At 50.2% G+C, this 22,453-nt stretch overlaps 1 protein-coding gene across 5 annotated transcripts in view; it reads right to left on the bottom strand.

The window, feature by feature from the left end:
• Positions 1-22,453, bottom strand: part of ZNF407 (zinc finger protein 407) — a 452,537-nt gene that overhangs the window by 188,313 nt on the left and 241,771 nt on the right. The window lies entirely within an intron of this gene.

Here is a 22,453-nt window from a genome sequence, read left to right as displayed (position 1 = left end):
GAGGGGGGCTGTGAGGAGGGAGGAGGGGGGCTGTAAGGAGGGGGGCTGTGAAGAGGATGGGGGCTTGAAGGAGGGGGGCTGTGAGGGGGGAGAAGGGGGGCTGTGAGGAGGGATGAGGGGGGCTGTTGAAGGGGGAGGGGGCTGTGAGGAGGGGGGCTGTAAGGAGGGGGTGGGCTGTAAGGAGGGGGGCTGTGAGGAGGGAGGAGGGGGGCTGTAAGGAGGGGGGCTGTGAAGAGGATGGGGGCTGTAAGGAGGGGGGCTGTGAGGAGGGAGGAGGGGGAGCTGTGAGGAGAATGGAGGAGGGGGGCTGTGAGGGAAAGGAGGGGGGGCTGTGAGAAGGGGGAGGGGGGCTGTGAGAAGGATGAGGGGGGCTGTGTGGAGGAAGGAGGGGGGCTGTGAGGAGGGATGAGGGGGGCTGTGAGGAGGGATGAGGGGGGCTGTGAGAAGGGGGAGGGGGGCTGTGAGGAGGAAGGAGGGGGGCTGTGAGGAGGGATGAGGGGGGCTGTGAGAAGGATGAGGGGGGCTGTGAGGAGGAAGGAGGGGGGCTGTGAGGAGGGATGAGGGGGGCTGTGAGGAGGGATGAGGGGGGCTGTGAGAAGGGGGAGGGGGGTTGTGAGGAGGGAGGAGGGGGGCTGTGAGGAGGGAGGAGGGGGGCTGTGAGGAGGAAGGAGGAGGGCTGTGAGGAGGAAGGAGGGGGCTGTGAGGAGGATGTGAGGAGAGAGGAGGGGGGCTGTAAGGAGGGGGGCTGTGAGGAGGGAGGAGAGGGGCTGTAAGGAGGGGGGCTGTGAGGAGGGAGGGGGGGCTGTAAGGAGGGGGGCTGTGAGAAGGAAGGAGGCGGGGGCTGTGAGAAGGGGAGGGGGGCTGTAAGGAGGGAGGAGGGGGGCTGTGAGGAGGGAGGAGGGGGGCTGTAAGGAGGGGGGCTGTAAGGAGGGGGGCTGTGAGGAGGGGGGCTGTGAGGGGGAGGAGGGGGGCTGTGAGGAGGGATGAGGGGGGGCTGTGAGAAGGGGGAATGGGCTGTGAGGAGGGGGGCTGTAAGGAGGGGGGCTGTGAGGAGGAGGAGGGGGGCTAGGAGGAGGGATGAGGGGGGGCTGTGAGGAGGGGGGCTGTGAGGAGGGAGGGGGGGGCTGTGAGGAGGGAGGAGGGGGGCTGTGTGGAGGAAGGAGTGGGGTTGTGAGGAGGGATGAGGTGGGCTGTAAGGAGGGGGGCTGTGAGGAGGGGGGCTGTGAGGAGGGGGGGCAGTAAGGAGGGGGGCTGTTAGGAGGAGGGGGCTGTGAGGAGAAGGGGGAGGGGGGCTGTGAGGAGGGAGGAGGGGGGCTGTAAGGAGGAGGGAGGGGGGCTGTGGGGAGGAGGGGGGCTGTGGGGAGGGAGGAGGGGGGCTGTGAGGAGGGAGGAGGGGGGCTGTGGGGAGGAGGGGGGCTGTGAGGAGGAGGGGGGCTGTGAGGAGGAGGGGGGCTGTGAGGAGAAGGGGGAGGGGGGCTGTGAGTAGGGAGGAGGGGGGCTGTAAGGAGGGGGGCTGTTAGGAGGGAGGAGGGGGCTGTGAGAAGGAGGGAGGAGGGGGGCTGTGAGGAGAAGGGGGGCTGTGAGAAGGTGGGAGGAGGGGGGCTGTGAGGAGAAGGGGGAGGGGGGCTGTGAGGAGGGAGGAGGGGGCTGTGAGGAGGGAGGAGGGGGGCTGTAAGGAGGGGGGCTGTTAGGAGGGAGGAGGGGGCTGTGAGAAGGAGGGAGGAGGGGGGCAGTGAGGATAAGGGGGGCTGTGAGGAGGGAGGAGGGGGGCTGTGAGGAGGGAGGAGGGGGGCTATGAGGAGGGGGGTTGTGAGGAGGGAGGAGGGGGGCTGTGAGGAGGGAGGAGGGGGGCTGTGAGGAGGAAGGAGGAGGGGAGCTGTGAGGAGGGAGGAGGGGGGCTGTGAGGAGGGGGGCTGTGGGGAGGGAGGAGGGGGGCTGTGAGGAGGGAGGAGGGGGGCTGTGGGGAGGAGGGGGGCTGTGAGGAGGAGGGGGGCTGTGAGGAGGAGGGGGGCTGTGAGGAGAAGGGGGAGGGGGGCTGTGAGTAGGGAGGAGGGGGGCTGTAAGGAGGGGGGCTGTTAGGAGGGAGGAGGGGGCTGTGAGAAGGAGGGAGGAGGGGGGCTGTGAGGAGAAGGGGGGCTGTGAGAAGGTGGGAGGAGGGGGGCTGTGAGGAGAAGGGGGAGGGGGGCTGTGAGGAGGGAGGAGGGGGCTGTGAGGAGGGAGGAGGGGGGCTGTAAGGAGGGGGGCTGTTAGGAGGGAGGAGGGGGCTGTGAGAAGGAGGGAGGAGGGGGGCAGTGAGGATAAGGGGGGCTGTGAGGAGGGAGGAGGGGGGCTGTGAGGAGGGAGGAGGGGGGCTATGAGGAGGGGGGTTGTGAGGAGGGAGGAGGGGGGCTGTGAGGAGGGAGGAGGGGGGCTGTGAGGAGGAAGGAGGAGGGGAGCTGTGAGGAGGGAGGAGGGGGGCTGTGAGGAGGAGGGGGGCTGTGAGGAGGGAGGAGGGGAGCTGTGAGGAGGAGGGAGGAGGGAGGAGGGGGGGCTGTGAGGAGGAGGGAGGCTGTGAGGAGGGGGGCTATGAGGGGGAGGGGGGCTGTGAGGAGGAGGGGGGCTATGAGGAGGAATTAGAGGGGCTGTGAGGAGGGATGAGGGGGCTTAAAGGAGAGGGCTGTGAAGAGGAGGGGGGCTGTGAGGAGAACGGGGGCTGTGAGGAGGAGGGGGCTGTGAGGAGAAAGGGGAGGGGGGCTGTGAGGAGGGAGGAGGGGGGCTGTAAGGAGAGGGGCTGTGAGGAGGAGGGGGGCTGTGAGGAGGGAGGAGGGGAGCTGTGAGGAGGAGGGAGGAGGGGGGCTGTGAGGAGGGAGGAGGGGGGCTGTAAGGTGGAGGGAGGGGGGCTGTGGGGAGGAGGGGGGCTGTGAGGAGGGAGGGGGCTGTGGAGAGGAGGGGGGCTGTAAGGAGGAGGGAGGGGGGCTGTGAGGAGGGGGGCTGTGAGGACGAGGGGGAGGGGGGCTGTGAGGAGGGAGGAGGGGGGCTGTAAGGAGGGGGGCTGTGAGGAGGGGGGCTGTGGGGAGAAGGGGGGCTGTGAGGAGAAGGGGGAGGGGGCTGTGAGGAGGGGGGAGGGGGCTGTAAGGAGGGGGGCTGTGTGGAGGGAAGAGGAGGCTGTAAGGAGGGGGGCTGTGAGGAGGGAGGAGGGGGGCTGTAAGGAGAGGGGCTGTGAGGAGGGAGGAGGGGGCTGTAAGGAGAGGGGCTGTGAGGAGGGGGGCTGTAAGGAGGGAGGCTGTGAGGGGGGAGCAGGGGGCTGTAAGGAGGGAGGAGGGGAGCTGTGAGAAGGGAGGAGGGGGGCTGTGAGGAGGGAGGAGGGGGGCTGTGAAGGGTGGGGCTGTGAGGAGGAAGGAGGGGGGCTGTGAGGAGGGAGGAGGGGGGCTGTAAGGAGGGGGCTGTGAGGATGAAGGAGGGGGCGGTGAGGAGGAAGGAGGGGGGCTGTGAGGAGGGAGGAGGGGGGCTGTAAGGAGGGGGCTGTGAGGATGAAGGAGGGGGCGGTGAGGAGGGAGGAGGGGGGCTGTAAGGAGGGGGGCTTTGAGGAGGGGGGCTGTGAGGGGGAGGAGGGGGGCTGTGAGGAGGGATGAGGGGGGGCTGTGAGAAGGGGGAGTGGGTTGTGAGGAGGGAGGAGAGGGGCTGTAAGGAGAGGGGCTGTGAGGAGGGGGGCTGTGAGGAGGGGGGCTGTGAGGGGGGAGCAGGGGGGCTGTAAGGAGGGAGGAGGGGAGCTGTGAGGAGAAGGGAGGAGGGGGGCTGTGAAGAGGATGGGGGCTGTAAGGAGGGGGGCTGTGAAAAGAAGGGAGGAGGGGGGCTGTGAGGGGGAGGAGGGGGGCTGTGAGGAGGGATGAGGGGGGGATGTGAGAAGGGGGAGGGGGGCTGTGAGAAGGGGGGCTGTGAGGAGGGAGGAGGGGGGCTGTGAGGAGGAAGGAGGGGGCTGTGAGGAGGATGTGAGGAGAGAGGAGGGGGGCTGTAAGGAGGGGGGCTGTGAGGAGGGAGGAGAGGGGCTGTAAGGAGGGGGGCTGTGAGGAGGGAGGGGGGGCTGTGAAAAGGAAGGAGGCGGGGGCTGTGAGAAGGGAAGGGGGGCTGTAAGGAGGGAGGAGGGGGGCTCTGAGGAGGGAGGAGGGGGGCTGTAAGGAGGGGGGCTGTGAGGAGGGGGGCTGTGAGGGGGAGGAGGGGGGCTGTGAGGAGGGATGAGGGGGGCTGTGAGAAGGGGGAATGGGCTGTGAGGAGGGGGGCTGTAAGGAGGGGGGCTGTGAGGAGGAGGAGGGGGGCTATGAAGAGTGGGGCTGTGAGGAGGAGGGGGGCTGTAAGGAGGGGGGCTGTGAGGAGGGAGGAGAGGGGCTGTAAGGAGGGGGGCTGTGAGGAGGAAGGAGGGGGGCTGTGAGGAGGAAGGAGGGGGGCTGTGAGGAGGGAGGAGGGGGGCTGTAAGGAGGGGGCTGTGAGGATGAAGGAGGGGGGCGGTGAGGAGGGTGGAGGGGGGCTGTAAGGAGGGGGGCTTTGAGGAGGGGGGGCTGTGAGGAGGGGGGCTGTGAGGGGGAGGAGGGGGGCTGTGAGGAGGTATGAGGGGGGGCTGTGAGAAGGGGGAGTGGGTTGTGAGGAGGGAGGAGAGGGGCTGTAAGGAGAGGGGCTTTGAGGAGGGGGGCTGTGAGGGGGGAGCAGGGGGGCTGTAAGGAGGGAGGAGGGGAGCTGTGAGGAGAAGGGAGGAGGGGGCTGTGAAGAGGATGGGGGCTGTAAGGAGGGGGGCTGTGAAAAGAAGGGAGGAGGGGGGCTGTGAGGGGGAGGAGGGGGGCTGTGAGGAGGGATGAGGGGGGCTGTGAGAAGGGGGAGGGGGGCTGTGAGAAGGGGGGCTGTGAGGAGGGAGGAGGGGGGCTGTGAGGAGGAAGGAGGGGGCTGTGAGGAGGATGTGAGGAGAGAGGAGGGGGGCTGTAAGGAGGGGGGCTGTGAGGAGGGAGGAGAGGGGCTGTAAGGAGGGGGGCTGTAAGGAGGGGGGCTGTGAAAAGGAAGGAGGCGGGGGCTGTGAGAAGGGGAGGGGGGCTGTAAGGAGGGAGGAGGGGGGCTGTGAGGAGGGAGGAGGGGGGCTGTAAGGAGGGGGGCTGTGAGGAGGGGGGCTGTGAGGGGGAGGAGGGGGGCTGTGAGGAGGGATGAGGGGGGGCTGTGAGAAGGGGGAATGGGCTGTGAGGAGGGGGGCTGTAAGGAGGGGGGCTGAGGAGGAGGAGGGGGGCTGTAAGGAGGGGGGCTGTAAGGAGGGGGGCTGTGAGGGGGGAGAAGGCGGGCTGTAAGGAGGGGGGCTGTGAGGAGGGAGGAGGGGGGCTGTAAGGAGGGGGGCTGTGAAGAGGATGGGGCTGTAAGGAGGGAGGAGGGGAGCTGTGAGGAGAAGGGAGTAGGGGGGCTGTGAGGGGGAGGAGGGGGGCTGTGAGGGATGAGGGGGGGCTGTGAGAAGGGGGAGGGGGGCTGTGAGGAGGAAGGAGGGGGGCTGTGAGGAGGAAGGAGGGGGGCTACGAGGAGGGATGAGGGGGGGCTGTGAGGAGGGGGGCTGTGAGGAGGGAGGGGGGGGCTGTGAGGAGGGATGAGGGGGGGCTGTGAGAAGGGGGAGGGGGGCTGTGAGGAGGGATGAGGGGGGCTATGAGAAGGGGGAGGGGGGCTGTGAGGAGGGGGGCTGTGAGGAGGGAGGAGGGGGGCTGTGAGGAGGAAGGAGTGGGGTTTTGAGGAGGAATGAGGGGGGCTGTGAGGAGGGAGGAGGGGGGCTGTAAGGAGGGGGGCTGTGAGGAGGGGGGCTGTAAGGAGGGGGGCTGTGAGGAGGGAGGAGGGGGGGCTGTAAGGAGGGTGGCTGTGAGGAGGAGGGGGGCTGTGAGGAGAAGGGAGGATGGGGGCCGTGAGGAGGAAAGAGGGGAGCTGTGAGGAGGGAGGAGGGGGGCTGTGAGGGGGAGGGGGGCTGTGAGGGGGAGGGGGGCTGTGCGGAGGAGAGGGGCTGTGCGGAGGAGGGGGGCTGTGAGGGGGAGGGGGGCTGTGAGGAGGAGGGGGGCTGTGCGGAGGAGGGGTTGCTGTGAGGAGGAAGGGGGCTGTGCGGAGGAGGGGTTGCTGTGAGGAGGGAGGAGGGGGGCTGTAAGGAGGGGGGCAATGAGGAGGGAAGAGGGGAGCTGTGAGGAGAAGGAAGGAGGGTGGCTGTAAGGAGAAGGGAGGAGGGTGGCTGTGAGGAGGAGGAAGGAGGGGGGGCTTTGAGGAGGAGGGAGGCTGTGAGGAGGAGGAGGGCTATGAGGGGGAGGGGGGCTGTGAAGAGGAGGGGGCTGTGCGGAGGAGGGGTTGCTGTGAGGAGGAGGGGTTGCTGTGAGGAAGATGGGGCTATAGGGAGGGGGCTGTGAGAAGTAGGGTGCTGTGAGGAAGGGGGCTGTGAGAAGAGGGGGGCGGTGAGGAAGAGGGAGGATGGGGGCTGTGAGTAGAATGTAGGAGGGGAGCTGCGAGGAGGGGGAGGGAGACTGAGGAGGAGTGAGGGGGAGGGGGAGGGAGACTGAGGAGGAGTGAGGGGGAGGAGGAGGAAAGGAGGGGGAGGGGTTAGGAAGGAGGGGGAGGGAGTTGGAGGGGAGAGGGGTGGGGGGATGGAGGGGAGAGGGAGGGGGGATGGAGGGGGAAGGGAGGGGGGATGGAGGGGGAAGGGAGGAGGGGAAAGAGGAGGGGGAAGAGGGGGGAAGAGGGGAAAGGGGAGGTGGGAAGGGAGAGGGGGAAGAGAGGAACGGGAAAGAAGGGGTGGGCAGGGAGTGGCGGAAAGGAGGGACGGGCAGGGAGGGAGGGAGACAGCTAGATACGATAGATAGATACGATAGATAGATACGACACACGCAAAGATGCATACAATGCATATTTTGACTACATGAAAAGTGGATTTGATATCCTTGCAACATTCATTAGGTTCATGGAGGCTCTCCTGAAACATTAAACCAAGAGAAAGGGAGTCCATCAACTAAATTAGTAGGAAACACAGGAAATAAAGTCTTTGTAAAATATTATTAACCAGAAGGTTTCACCCATCAAAATCTACTCCAAGTCAATCTGATTTCATAAAAATAGAACCACTAAAATGAGTAAATGACCCTAAATCAAATGAATAAGTGAATTCTGAACTATCCGTAATATTTTAAAGTATTAACATATGATGTGCCTATGAATAGTCATTCCTTGTATACAATAAATATTATAATTGGGTTAAATCAGCACAGGCCATCCATCTTGAATAGTCTTATTACAAGGCAGTAAGCACAGCACTATTAGGACTGCTGGAGTATAGGCTGCGAGATCTTTACCCGTTCTTAAATCATTTCAAAATAATGAGAGCTTTAGCCTTTATCTAATTAACGAGTGCCTTCTTTGAATTAGAAAAACTGTATCATTTAGCCCACGGTTGTTTAGTAAATTGGCTTGGTGGCATGGAAGCTAATGCAGGGTAGCAGTTGCAGTGTCTTGTTCCCAGACTCTTATTACTTGAATTATAATTCAGTGATCACCTTAGATTACGGGCTATTCATAAATCAGACGCCTGACATAGGATGAAAAATTGTATTAATATATGAAACTTATTATACAGTACAAAACCGCTCTCTTGATAAATTACATTGTTTGGGTCTGACAATGATTGCGTTTAAAATATTAGTTCTGTTTGCTATATTGCGGACGGAGACCTCTTCATGAAAAATTTACAATGCTCTTCTGTGTGTTTGAAGTCAGAGGGCAATAGGAGCAAATGGCAGACATAACACAATGCTTTAGAACTGCTGACAGTGGCAGGAGGAAAAAAATATATAGATTAACCTCTTAGGTGTTGAACGTGCAGGAAAATCCCTCCTGCGTTAAATTGTACTTACAGTACCACAAATACCACACGGCTACAATGCACAAAGAAGGGTGCGTTGGTGGGAATTCATCACATACTTGGATATATGGCTCGGCACCTCAAACCCACCTTAACAAACTTGACACCCTCTACAATTCAATGTGTCGTTTTGTTCTCCAATGCAACTATAACACACATCACTGCGAAATGCTCAAAGAACTAGATTGGTCATCACTCCAGTCTAGGTGCAAAGTTCACCTTTCCTGTCTTGCCTTCAAATTCTTTATGGGCAAGCTACCCAGCTACCTGAACAAGCTCCTCACCCCTACCACATGCAGCACTTATCATCTGAGATCAGACTCCAAAAGACTGTTCATGGTCCCAAGGCTCAACAAAGTATCCGGACGTTCCTCCTTCTCTTACCGTGCACCCCAAAACTGGAACAACCTACCAGAGACTCTCATATCCACCACCAGTTTAAATTCTTTCAAATCTAAGGCTGTCTCACATTTTAATATGGTCTGTAACTGTTTCATACGCCCATAATATTTATTATCTTTAACTGTGCACGCAATGTCTTGTATATAATGTATACCCTGTTCATTTATGTAACCATGTATTATTTGTCTTAACTCTGTGCCCAGGGCATACTTGAAAACGAGAGGTAACTCTCAATGTATTACTTCCTGGTAAAATATTTTATAAATAAATAAATAAAAATAAATAATTCCTTTACATTTCAAATGAAGGACAGCATGAAATCTGGGAGTACGAGATATGGAATTTAGGCGCGTCCACGTTTTTACTAGCAAAAAAACACTGTTGTGATCACTGGAAATTCTCTAAAGAAGGTCCTTTGAAGACAAACTCTGGTGTTCCTTTTGCTCAGAATGAATGAACTAGTGTCGTCTTGTAATAGCTATGTTGGTAATGGAGAGACCTAGATTATTTTTCAGGTCAATACATTTTAATGTACTAAATGGATGTTCTTCATAAGTGCAGTTAGTACTTTAACACTTCTACAAATGTCTCCTTGAGATGTGAAGATACATACAAGAGTTAAGGCTTTTACGAAGGTGTCAATACCTGTAATATAATGCACAATTAATGTATATTTCCTGGTCTGCTCACATTCTACATCAAGCCAAAAAAAAACCTGGTGTTTTTAAGAAGATACTAATTGCCCTAGCGCAGCAAAAAGCACGGTAAAATAATGACGTTTTAATTTCAATTTATGGTTTCTTCTCTTTCATAGGTGCATGTTTCATAGAAATGTATACAGTATAGCTTAAGTGGGAAAAATAAAGGTTCAAGCCTATGAAGTTTCATTTAAAACTAGACCGCGCTCCTTGCATGATGCGTTGTGACAAATGCCTTTTGCCAAGGCTGACTGCTTACTTGTGCTGCAGTTCCATATTATTTACATTAATTACAGGAAGGCTGCTTTGTTAATGGTACATTGTAGTGTGGGTCGCAGCATGATATGCTAATGATCCAAGAAAAATCAGCAGCTCCAATATTTATGGTAATTTGTAAGAGGGAAAGGGATTGCCTTATTTCTCTGTACGTCGGGACAGTAAAAAAGCGATAACATCAGTTTTGTTCATGGCAGGGAAGAAAAGTTTTAATTACCAACACATTTAAGGATTATAAACAGAAACACTATTCTATTGTTTTAAGTGCTCTGGTACCTTTGAAAGGCTAAACATAAAGCGATTCTCTCCATTTATCAGGAAAAGTTTTATCCCTTCAGTAATGGAAGATTTATTCTTCATTTGAGTTCATCATTTTGAAAATACTTTCAGCCTTGTAATGTTTTAGTCGATGCTTAATGTGCTTTTTGCACTTTGTGAAATTAACCCCACCAATGCTGAAGCATTGCTTCCGTGGAGTGTCAGCTCCGACTGTTTTACACGTGGCAGTCACTAAGACAGGACTGGATTGTAAAATGGACGGTGTACATAACCATTATTTAAACTGTTTTTCAATCCTTTCCAGAGATTGTAATTGTGTTTTAACTTTGTGACACTCCAAAAATAACTGCTAGTTGGTAGAAGGCTTTTCAACAGAATTAAACATCTTCTCCATATAGATGTTAATAGGGGGTTACGTATAAATATGGTGCAATTGACTCCAATACACGGAGCAAAGATTTTATTCATTGCATTAATTTGTGCAGGCAACAATTGTGTGACGTGTAATAATCTTGTTACTTACATTTCTTGCAGATCTCGTAAGAGGAGACATGAACACCCCCTGAACCTGGTGGGTTTATTTGCCACAGAGAGCGAAAAATTGCATCAGATATAGGCTCAAGTTTTGATGCATCTCATTCAAATATTAATCTGAGCCTCCTCTCCCGACACCACCTAGAATCACTCCCCTAAATGCTCATGGGGCAAATAGAGCAAAGCCCCTGTATACATGGACACAAAGTGATGTGCACACAGGTTTTGTAGCCTACATGTTTACAGACATATGATTAGAAGGAAGAAAAGGTTTTCTTGCACTAGTTTTGCAGCTGGTAGATTATGAAATAGACCCCTGAGAATCAAAAAGTACACGGGTAGAGACCTGTAAAGCAACAGGCGTTCACAAGCCCCACAGACCAGCTTCTGTTACAGATAACCTTTCAAATTTTATTTTTTGTTCTAAAAATTTGCGAAAAACTTTAAGCACTAAATCCAAAACATTTGGGTGAAATTGTCAATTTCAGCCTATGTGGCTTAAGCGTTCAAGAGAGTATTTTTGAAAATGAGCTCCCATCCAAAGCCTGAAATATGTACAGTACGGTATTTTGCTGGAGAAGACCGCAAGTCTTTTGGGAGGAATGCAAGTCAATAGGTACTCTCTCCTGATTTCTCCTCTCCAAAAGGTATATTTTTGGATGGGAATAAATTTGGTCCATTAATTTGGTGAATGTTTGGCGAATGTGGCCAATTGTGCGGAACAAAGTGGCACATTTTTCCCAGCTTGTGAACTTCGACAAAAGTTTGACACATCTGTAGTCAGGTTGGACCTCAGAACAATGTTCTGAATGGAAAGTGTGTGTGTGTTTTTTTATTACAAAAATAAAATTATGAAAGAATCTGAGAATGACTTTCAAAAGCTCACAGTAATGGGCTAAGCACCAGTAACTCACATTTCTTACCGCAGCAATCTTGCCTGGGATAATTGGAACCGGCTATCCTCCGTGCTATTTTCCCCTCCGGGGATCGCACAGTTCACGAGATACTTAGCGGTAAAGGTACCAGGTTTAAAGTCCCCTCCTGGGAAACAAATCTCACAAGATCCACAGGGCAACAGGAATCCGCAACCTCCATGTTGTATTATCCACGAGGGAGCCTGGTACCTTCACCGGGAACAATCTACCGGGAACAATCTTAGGAGCCGGGGGTTCCTGGAGCTGATCAAGCACTTTAGTCCCAGAGGACCCCCCGCCCCCCAAGGTTACAATTATTTAATAAAATACATTTATATTTGGGATTGCTGCTTGAATCTGCAGCTTAGTGACATGGTGCATGCTATGTACGGTGTACATGCTATTATGCTTTCACCTGAGAGTGATCCCTACAGTGATATTAGATGCTGTCATTTTCCCTAAAACCTTTACCTCGCACATTAAAATGGTATGGCTCAGTTGGCTGCAAACAAGGGAAACATCGCTTTCACTACATCCTACTGAACCAATTTATACAAATAGACGTTACAGTTCAAATGTTATGTTGTGCAGTGCACAGTATAGTTTCTAGCCACTGATGTACAGCCAGTGTTCCCCAGAGTGAAAACCCAGAGAAGTATTGGATGTAAATGTATATCACGGCTATCGATCAGGGGATTTAGGCAGCAGAACATGCTGCATTGCGTTTAAATTATCATTATTATTTTTTTAATTACCGAGTTGAAGCAGGGGGTCTCTAGAGCTGAATAGTGTTAATTTCAGGCTCCGGTGACCCCCTGCTTCCAGAGATACTTACCTCGGAAGGGGGTGCCGGTATCTCTGTGCAGTTTAAATGTCCCGGTCAGGCTGGCCAATAGGAAGCCACAACGAATGATGTCACAGCTTAATATTGTCCCACGTGATGTGGAACATTTAAAGCCGCTATTATGCCAGGCCCACAGTTTCTCTGACGGCAGCGATACCGGCACTGCTACGGCAGTAAGTATCTGTAGAAGCAGGTGGTCCCGGGCACTGAAATTAACACAGTTCAGCTCCGGAGACCCCCTGCTCAAACCTGTAATTAAAAAATACATTTAAAACGCAATGCAGCCTGTTCTGCCTCTTTAAGGTGAGATGAGTTTACAAAACCTCTGACCTGCACAAAGATCTAACAAATGTAACCCCACCAAAGCAAACAGGGAGCAAAAGAGATACAAATCACGCAACATAGTTTCCCCTGAAAATCAAATGGGTAATTCTGAAGGGTACTGACTCAGGCCGCGTCCATGCTGCCTGCTCGCGAGCGCGAGACGGAGCGCCATAACGTTGTGCTTGTTTGCAGCAGAGGCGATTCCTGAACTGAGCTGTTGCGCGTGGCAGTGACGTCATGGAGCTGGTTCGCCCTCATTGGGTGAATCGCTCACATGACCCAACCGTCGTGCCGCAAATACAAAATAATTGGTCTAGATAAGCAGCTCTCCGGCCAACGCTCACGTACTATACACGATCACATTACCCCAATGTGATTGATCTCGCAGCTCTCTCTAACGCAAGCAGCATGGACGAGGCATGAGGGTAGCCTAGGTCAGGGGTGCGCAAACCTTTCCCCATGCGCACCCCTACCTGCTCTCCTCAGCGCCTCGCACCACCCCCTGCTCAGCCCCAGCGTCAAATGACGTGTGGGGTCATGTGACATCACGTTGCCATGGTAACGTGATGTCACAGTGTCATTTAACACCAGGTTACCATGACGACGCGTCGCGGGAAGGTAAGTGTGTTATAGAGGCCTTTCACGGTCCCCCGGCATTTCATTTTAATGCCTGGGGCAGAGCGCGGGACATGTATAACTGCCGCAACCCCCCCCCCAGTTAATCTAGCACCCCCCAGTTTGCGCACCCCTGGCCTAGGTATTAGGTAATACACTGCTAAATGTTCTACCACCCATACCCTAGGCAAAAACTAACACTTAAGGAAATGAAGCTGCTGAACCTTTGGACCTTTACAGTTATTATTTAATACATTCATGATTTCTTGTGTTGCTGATAAAAGGCTGTGAAAACAAGCACACAAAAAAAAAACCTATGCATTTAATATTTTACTTTTTACCTTGATACCAAGAGACTTTTTCATTATTTTATTTTTTAAGTAAGTGACATTTTTCCACAATAAGCTTCTAAATTACATCTTATTTGAAATTATAGACGTATCATATCAGCTATTAGTACTCAACATGTTTAAAGGCCAATTTCAATTACTAGACCGGACCTCTGATAAAAATATTTAACTATTATCTTTCTCCACAACCCTATCCATTCATTTTATGTGCTCTGTGGGGGTTATTCATTGAAGTGAACGACGGCACGACAGCGCGTAAACTTCCATTGCAGCACTCACACCTTCAACCGCCCTATGACAGTCACCATATCATGGGGTGTGACACGTCAGGAGCCTGCGACGTAGAGGCCATATCATGGGGTGTGACACGTCAGGAGCCTGTGACGTAGAGGCCATATCATGGGCTTTTCCAGCTTGATCCAGAATGCGATCTAACAGGCAGAGGACGACTCCTTACCCAATCCCGTCATCGACGAGCGGTCACATGATTGGGATGTGCTGGAGGGGCTGTGGCTCTCTGGTGCTGGGACCCCTCCGGCACTTAAAGCGCTAGACAAAAGTAACATATGTTTCTTAAAGGAGCAATTCGTGCAATATCCTCCATGTGCTTTTTTCTTTTTAAATAAATCAGTTCTGTAGAACTAGATAACACTTACTGCATTTTTTCGAATTCAACTCTCAATGCCATTTTTCATGAATTTTATTACACTGACAATCCTTTGATTTCTATAGCAGGACTTAGCCACTTCCACAGCAGTGCAAGATATTTGTAACACCTTCCTGTTTGTGATAATGTGTTGCCAATATTCCAAGTAGCTTGAGCTGAATTTGTAACAATCGATAATTAACTCAGTAATATAAGGGTAGCTTGAGCTGAATCTATAACAATAGATAATTAACTCAGTAATATAAGGATATTGTAGCTGCTGAGTTACATCAACTGAAGGATTGATTGAAACTGACAGGCAGCCATTTAGTGAACCCTGGGAAGCATGTTTATTGCTGATCGATCACAGAAGAATGAATCGATCAGCAATTTATTTATGTCTTTTTTAAAGTGTTGCTTAGATTGCTTCTTTAATGCAACAGCTAATCATTGGATGTACGATTTGAGAGAACTGGTCTGGATGTGGTTGAACACATGGAACCCTCCATAAAGCAGAAACACTACTTTCCAACTTATTTTCTTCTTATTTGTATATGTAAAGCATATAGCAATGTATAATACTACATTTTTACCTAAACGGGCAATCATGTGGTGCTCCCATTATAAATTTGTCAAAATCCTGATTGAAGCAGCCATTATGTTAGGTGCACAGTCAGTGTAAGGCTATGCTTATAGTGACGGCGACGGTCGCTGGAAAATCAAAGAGATAACTTCCAGCGATCGCGACCAATAAGTCGCTCCTTCGCGTTGCGCTTACTATAAGCGCACACGATGGCGGCAATGCATTTGTTTTGCTGCGACGTCGCATCGCTGTCGCCGGCACTATAAGCGCAGCCTAACTCAGCACCTACAATAGCCTTATTACTAAGGTAACATTATCTATTGTTACAGATTTCAGCTCAAACTGCTGGTAATATTGGCAACACATTATCACAAACAGGAAACTGTTGCAAAGATCTTGCACTGCTGGGGAGGTGGATTAAACCTGCTAACCTGCTAAAGAAATCAAAGGATGCTTTAAACCTCATTATACATGGCATTAAGAGATGAATAATAATAATTTAAAAAAACAGTATTATCCAATAATACAGAACTGATCAAAAAGCCCATAAGATTTCACATGTTTCTGCTTCAAAGAGTAATAAACTAATTCTAATAATATAAGGTAAAAAAGGTACACAAAAACCTTCATATTACAAAAAAGAGGGGACCTCTAAATAAGTCAGAACCAAGGTACCCCATTTAAAAAAAAAAGAAAAATCGAATACTTTAGCAGATATGTGAATATATCATTTTTAAACATAAAACATGCATTATGTTGCAGCTTCCTTCTCTCGCCTATTAGTTATTGCTTGTTCCATCCCTTGTTTACAGAGAAAAGTACTAAAAGTATAATAATGGGAGACCACATTGTGTGTCAGACGAAATGTGGCTGTTATGTACCTGCATGTGCACATACTATGACATTCGGTTATGGATCACCTGCTGGACGATAACCGCTGCTTATTCCCTGCCTGACAGAATGCTCTGTATTTTGCAAGAGATGTTCTAATGTCTCTGACGATCTGTACATGGCCACACATATCAGCACATTTTCCAAATTAATGCTGAGACCAGTTTACAGTCTATTGTTCAGTGGCGCTTACTCTTGCTGATTGTGTCCTATATAATAAACTGTAGCCTCGGGCAGTTTTTATCCTCAGAATGCTTGTGATGAGATCTCATTCGTCTAAATCTACTGGCCAAAGGAATAAAATAAATCAAGAATTTCCCAAATATAACAATATTTGTGTTGTGCAGATAATTGATGACTCCAGCTGCACTAATTAAAATCCATCTGAGATTCATTAATCTTGGTCACAAGGTCCAATTGCTACAATCCCACACCCATCTTAGACCCTGCACTGTCCTTGCACTTTCCAGGTACTGCCAGATTTTCATTTATAGTCAGAGGAAAGGTGAGACAGGGAAGGAGAGAGAGAGAAAGATATAATAGAGAGCATATCATTCTATGTATATATACTGTATTTCTTTTACCAGTGAAGGTGCAACCTTATTAGGCAGAGAGTTGAGCTCAAGTAGTGTGTCTGAGAATTTCCTCATTACCAATGTACCACAGAATACCTAGGCAGCCTGTAGTTAAATGAAAAGTGATGTTGGCTTCAAGCAGACAAGTTGCTAGACCTTAACCAATACACCTAAAACTAGCCATCCTATCTACTCAGATTGTAAACATGTTAGTTTAATATCATATATAACAATCCTATACATATTTTGTGTAAAGTTAGGGTTTGTTACAGTGTGGAGCTCGAGCGACCTACATTTTTGATCTTTAGGAATACTGCGGATTGTTTGCCAGGCCTTCTGTTGACCACTAGATAGGCGCACCATTATATCAACACCTGTAAACATGCCACAAACACAGACGTAAAATAGTTACGGGTAGCATAAAACGAGCACTTAGCTGCTGTGTTTTTATTACGTCAAAGGCTTTGTTAAATCAATTTCTGTTCTCTGTCAGACATTTCTTATTTAGAAAATGTAGATCGGGGAGTGACCAAGACTCTGAACGGAGCATTCGCATACCTTTTCAGCTCTGCTGAAAACAGGCAATTTTTAGCCCTAAAACAAGCAGTAAAAAGCTCCTTCCAGGCTTAAACCGAAGGAGGTAGATCAATAAAATAAACAAGTTTATCCGGTCACAGAGGAGTCTTGGGATCGCTGTTCGGGGGGGACACTCACGTCGCAAACGAGAAGGGCCTCTGCAATCACTGCTCAAAGAGGAGCTCAAGATGGCTGCCGGGCGCGTGCGGTTCTGACCCAAAAGCTGCCAACCGGTCTGGGGCCAGAGGGGTGAATTCAGCGAGGACGGGCGCCCCAGGGCCTGTCGAGGCAAATGGATGGGCTCTGCAGCCGTTGCGCGCTGGGTGCGGATATGAAGCGGAGGATCAGAAACCAGGATCGCAGCTGGTGATGCGAGTGAGGCGACAGCCGAGGAGGAGCACGGCTCTGCGGAGGAGGTAGTATGCGAAGCGGCGGGGACCCGCCTGTCGGGAGTCCCCGCTCCGGTGCTGTGAGGTACCACAGGCCGGCAAGAGCTTCTGGCAAGGCGGCCATCTTGCCTCGGCGCTCTGCAGCGGTGCCGCCGAAAAGCATGAGATCGGTTCTCTCCCCCCAGCATACAGGCGGACCGGAGCCTCTGATGAGCAGCTGGGTCCCAGTGGAGACCTCCCCATAGGAGGAATCAACCAGCGGCAAACTGAGAGGACCCTTGACCACCCTGGGTGATCCCACTCCCCAAGATGGATGCCGGAGGTCTCTCAGACGCTGCAGGGGAATACAGTAAGTGCCAGACAGACACTGAAATTAAGGGTGAACAACCTAGGGCTGACAGTCCCCTCACCCACACAACACCAAACTTATATGAAGCTTTTAAGTAAAAGCCTGCAGCTTAGAATCTCCCACAGGGGACCATCTAACCCACTAAAACAGCATATAAATCAAGAAATCAAGAAATAAAAAGACTACAGTTCTGTGATCTCTCTCAAGGAAATATGTATTTCCCTATAAGAGAATAGCGTGCACAGAAGAGCCTAAACAGTGAAAGCTAAAATGTAGGCTTGAGACTCATGCTCCGTAATGCCCTGGGCTTCGAATTAAGCTTATGACAGCAAATCTGTTCTGACTATCCCTCTAAACATACATCATATCACATACAAAACTCACCTATCAAGGCTTCAAAAGCTGTTAGAACTATCAAAAAGAAAAAGAGTGAATGGCGTGAATATTTTAAAAAACATGGCTGCCTATCCCCGCATCAGTCGGAGGTGGGAGATGCCCCTCCCCGGAACACTCAGACTCTGGACCGGGTGTGGAGATCGAGACCTTCTCCACGAAGAATGGCTTACTTACCCTCTTTAATAAAATTGAATCCCTAATGCATGCAGTGAAGGATCTTAAGCAGGAGATATATTCCTCGGGGGAACACTACAGCTCCCTAGAATCTAAGGTGGACGCTACAATTACCCAGCAATCCCTCATGGACGCAGAACTCAAAGAGGTGAAATCGCAATTGCTGGACATCAAAGACAGGAAGATGCGGAGAACAGGGATCGCCGTAACAATCTCCAGATTCAGGGGATCCCAGAATTTGAAAAAGATATCAAGGGATTCGTGGGCAGATGGCTAACAACAGCTCCAGATTTTACTGAGGATTCTCTTACCCTCGAAAGATGTCATAGAGTCCAAAGAATGATACCCCAGCCGGAAGATAGACCAAAGGACGTGGTGTTGAGATTCCCTTATTTTAAAACAAAAGGAGGCCTTCAACACAGTGATAAGAGGCTCCCCGGACCTCAAGTTCCAAAATATCCCCCTACAGGTCTACGCAGACCTTGAACTTTCGTCAAAAGAAGAACTCCCCATGAGGTAACGGTGAAGCTAAGAGATTGCAATGTTAAATATAGATGGACATTTCCTTTTTGGCTCATGGTGGTCAAAAATGGGAGACCCCAGACACTCAGGAACCCGGACGACGCGAAGACTTCCTCAACCACCTAGGCCTGGGCCGCCCTCCCTCCCTCCAGGCCTGCATCAGGAGGTGGGAGCCCACCGGCTTTGAAATCATTTTGGACCAAGCAGCATTTATTAAGTACTCCGCTGTTTTCCCATAAATATCTAATTGTTTTTTTTTTTTTAAGTCACGATAAGGGAACAAAATCTACAGCTTTGACCTTATTAAACCTTTTTCGGTGTCAAAATCTAATAAACCTGCTGTATATGCACCGAAACAGTCCAAAGTCCAGAATGTCCTGAGGCATAACAAAAATGTAAAGTATTTATTTCAAATACTGCAATCTGTGAGCAAGCTCTGAAGTGAAGAGGTGGATTCTCCTATCTGTTCACAAAGTCAGGTGGAGTATTACAGCCACAGGAACCAGAACTGCTACACAAACACTCATATGGTCACAATGCAGGAAGATGTATGCCCCTCATATGCTGCTGACTTTCTGCCACTGCAAGGATTAAGTTCCATTATATTTATTTAATGCTGCTATATCATAAGCCTTTTTGAGCCATTTAAGTTATTAGAAGTAGCAGCTCAATGGATAAAAGCACTGACTGATAACAATGACACAGAGTTTGAAGCAGGGGAGCATGGTTCAATTCCTGGTGTCAACTCCTTATGACCCTTTATCTGCATGTGCCTTAGGTACCAAATACAGATCGTAAGCTCTACAGTACAGGGACTATGTCGGTAAAAATTCCTATGTTCTGCGTACCGTGCACTATACTGTAATTGTGAAGCACTTTGAGTCCCATTGGGAGAAATGTGCTATATGACATAAGTGAATATTATATGTTCTGGAATAGTACAGCTTCGTAAATACGGCCCTAAATCCCGGAGACTGATACTTTAAATATATATGTTGTAGCGTTTGTTTGTAAAGAGACAGAACGTGGAAACATGATAAGTACCTCCTTTTTCTGTGATGTCAGAGAATGCTGATCATGATAACACAGAGTAACTATCCTTTCCTCCCTAGGCCTCGTTCAGGGTGCAGGCTTCGGAGGGAGGGCGTGCTGACGTGCGAGCTGCCGTGGGACACAATGTTTTCAAATTGAATACTGGTTGTCAGGGTAGCAGCTGCCCTGTCTCCGAAGTACGGAGTTGACGCTGGCTACAGTTTCAATAAACAACCCAAGTCGTTTTTTGAAGCTGCAGCAGCGTCACTGGGACATCGGCAGCCAATGAAATCATTCTTGAGAATGATTTCAAGACTGCAACTTGGATCCCTAAGCTCGCGTCTGTAGTCCTGCCCCCTCCTCAACTCCGGAAAAAGTCTGCTGGGGAGGATGAACACACATCGCCCAGCAGACTGCCGCCCGCCCTCGCGAACGCCCCCCCTCCAACTCCTGCCTCTGGCACCCTGAACGAGGCCTTAGGGCTGTTATATACAGAATGCGGCCGCGCGTGCCTATGTGAAAGTGCGCGCATGTGCCGCATGCTTTTTGTATGTATACTGTGTGAGTACACAGTGTTGAGTATACAGGGTTGTGTGTGTATATATGTGTATGTGTGTGTGTATGTATGTGTATGTATGTGTATGTATGTATGTGTAATTTATTAATTATTAAAAAAAATAAACATTGGTAGAAATAATATATTTATAAAATTTGTGTAGACACACAAATACATACACACACACACACACACACACACACACACACACACACACACACACACACACACACACACACACATATATATATATACATACACATGCATACATATACACACATATATACATACATTCAGAGCCGGTAGCTGCGCGAAAAGATGAATTTCCTCATCTTCGCCGCTGTCTGTCGGCTCCCCTCTCCCTGCCGTGCGCGCGCGCGGCCCTTGTATAGAAAGGCTGGCTGACGTCAGCCAAATAAAATTCCGCGCGCGCGGCGTAGCACACACCCGGCACTATAGAACGTGCCTAACTGCTGCTCTGATAGGGACTGTATGGGTATACAATAAAGGAAACAACAAGCCACCCATTCAAAGTCCCCACTGAAAAGATAAACTATCATAAAGCAGCAGAGAAACTTAAAGTTTGCTTTAAAGCAAAATCCCATTGGTTTTAAAAGATCAATTACCCTTTAATTTAAAGAAACAAAGTTATCTGTGAGCATAGTGTGACTTCATCTCTAACAAATACTAGGCAGTGGGGAGTTAATTTATTGGGCAGAAGTGACACAAAACTGAAATTCGTTGCCTTTCCAACTGTGTTTTAGGAGTTGAACATGTTTAGGTAAATGCTGTAAGCTTGGTAACAAAACGCAGGCCATGGTAAATGATTGGTGGTGTCCCAGGTGAAAAAAAACTAAAAGACTATGGGCTATATTTACTAAGCTGCAAAGTACTTTACAGTTCCTTTTAAATGAATACTGTAGGACAGGTGGTAAGATGCCTTGCAGTTTAAGATCACTTAATATCGCCCTTAATGCATGTATTATCCGTGTTTAACAACTATGGATAGGAACCTCGCTCTAACCCCTTGGTGGTTGAGGCGTGCTGCCTAGGGAGTATATCAATAGATGATAATGGGTGTATCTAGAGAGGTACACGAAAAGAATCCCTTTGTAGGCGCACCGCAGACCTTTATAGAATAAAAGTGTATTTTATTCTATAAAGGTCTGCGGTGCGCCTACAAAGGGATTCTTTTCCTGTACCTCTCTAGATACACCCATTATCAATTATCCGTGTTTAAAAAGAAAATAAAGGTGCGCTCAGAACTAACAGTGCCTACGTCTATTGGTATGGAACAATCTAAACACAATTACACTAAAAATTAAAATATGTGAAAAAATAGTAAGAGATGATGGCTCAAGACATCAACACAAGAGAGAGATAATAAAGAAAATACCAGCACAAAAAGTCACATACTGTACTAGAAAATGTTTTAGTAAAAGGTAAATATCAATTGAACATGCAATGAATATAAATTAAAAAGCACTTCGATCAGACACAGTGCTAAATAAAGCAACAGTATACATAAGCAGGTAACAATGTTGCTAAAGAAAGGCAACAATGCAGCTTTAAAACGATAGTGTTACCAGATTTTTCCATGTGAGTCACAAGCCGTTCTATGAAGAAATTGCCTAATCGTAGGGCAAGATAAAGAATGTACGTGTTCCAAGTAAGGCTACGGCCCTAGTGCTGGCTGCACGTGCGCCCGCGAGGCTGGCGGCGTAAAAATACTGTATGGTCGGTAACCTGCATTAAAATAGTAAAGCACCTTGTACTACATCTTTCTTTTATTTTAGGATAGAGGTGGGGGAGCTGAAATTAATGGCGGTCCCGGTTGTAGGTCTGGGGTAGGTGTCTGTCCTTAGTTCCTATATACTGTAGTACTGAGTTTCTTGGCGAGTAGTGTGTTGGAAAATAAGTCAAAATAAATACATAGAAACCCCTGGTTGTTGGTGTCATTTGATTTGTGTCATCGCAACGGTTATATCTATTTGTTATTCTTGCAAAGTGTGGTCAGGTCTGGGATATTTATATTTAGAAAACTACCAACTTTTGGAATACCTGCTGAGCCCCACCCTCTGCAATTTGCAGATCTGCTTCAGGAATCTCTTTCAAAGTACATTTAAAGGGGGCCTGTATATTCTAGTGTCAGGGAAGCCATAGTTCAATCCTCCCACTCACAAAACCTGATGTCCTTATCTCTAGATACCATCTGTCCTATATACCAGGGGTGCGCAAACTGGGGGGCGTACCCCCCAATTATTATTTTTTTTGGGGGGAAGAGAATGGGGGGGGGGGGGGCGGCATGGCAGTTACAGAGGCCCCGCGCGTCCCCGAAGGCATTTAAATGAAATGCTTGGGGAGCGCTCGAGGCCTCTGTAACTTCACTTACCTTTGTGTCAGGCGACGCATCGCCATGCAACCCGGCGTGCCATACAAATGACGCTGTGGGGGGGTCACGTGACATCCCATGATCCCTGGAGCCGAGCCGGGGGGCTGCAGGGAGGTGGAGGAAGAGCAGGCAGGACGACGCATGGGGGAAAGTTTGCGCACCCCGGCTATAGACCACGGGCCTGGTCAGGGGTTCAACAGGCCATAAAACATTTCTTGTATTGTTAAGACAATTTGTATCCAACATTAACCTCT

This window comes from Ascaphus truei, chromosome 2 (assembly GCF_040206685.1).
Source record: "Ascaphus truei isolate aAscTru1 chromosome 2, aAscTru1.hap1, whole genome shotgun sequence".
NCBI classification, from domain to species: domain Eukaryota; kingdom Metazoa; phylum Chordata; class Amphibia; order Anura; family Ascaphidae; genus Ascaphus; species Ascaphus truei.
This window is presented reverse-complemented; position numbering and strand designations above follow the sequence as displayed.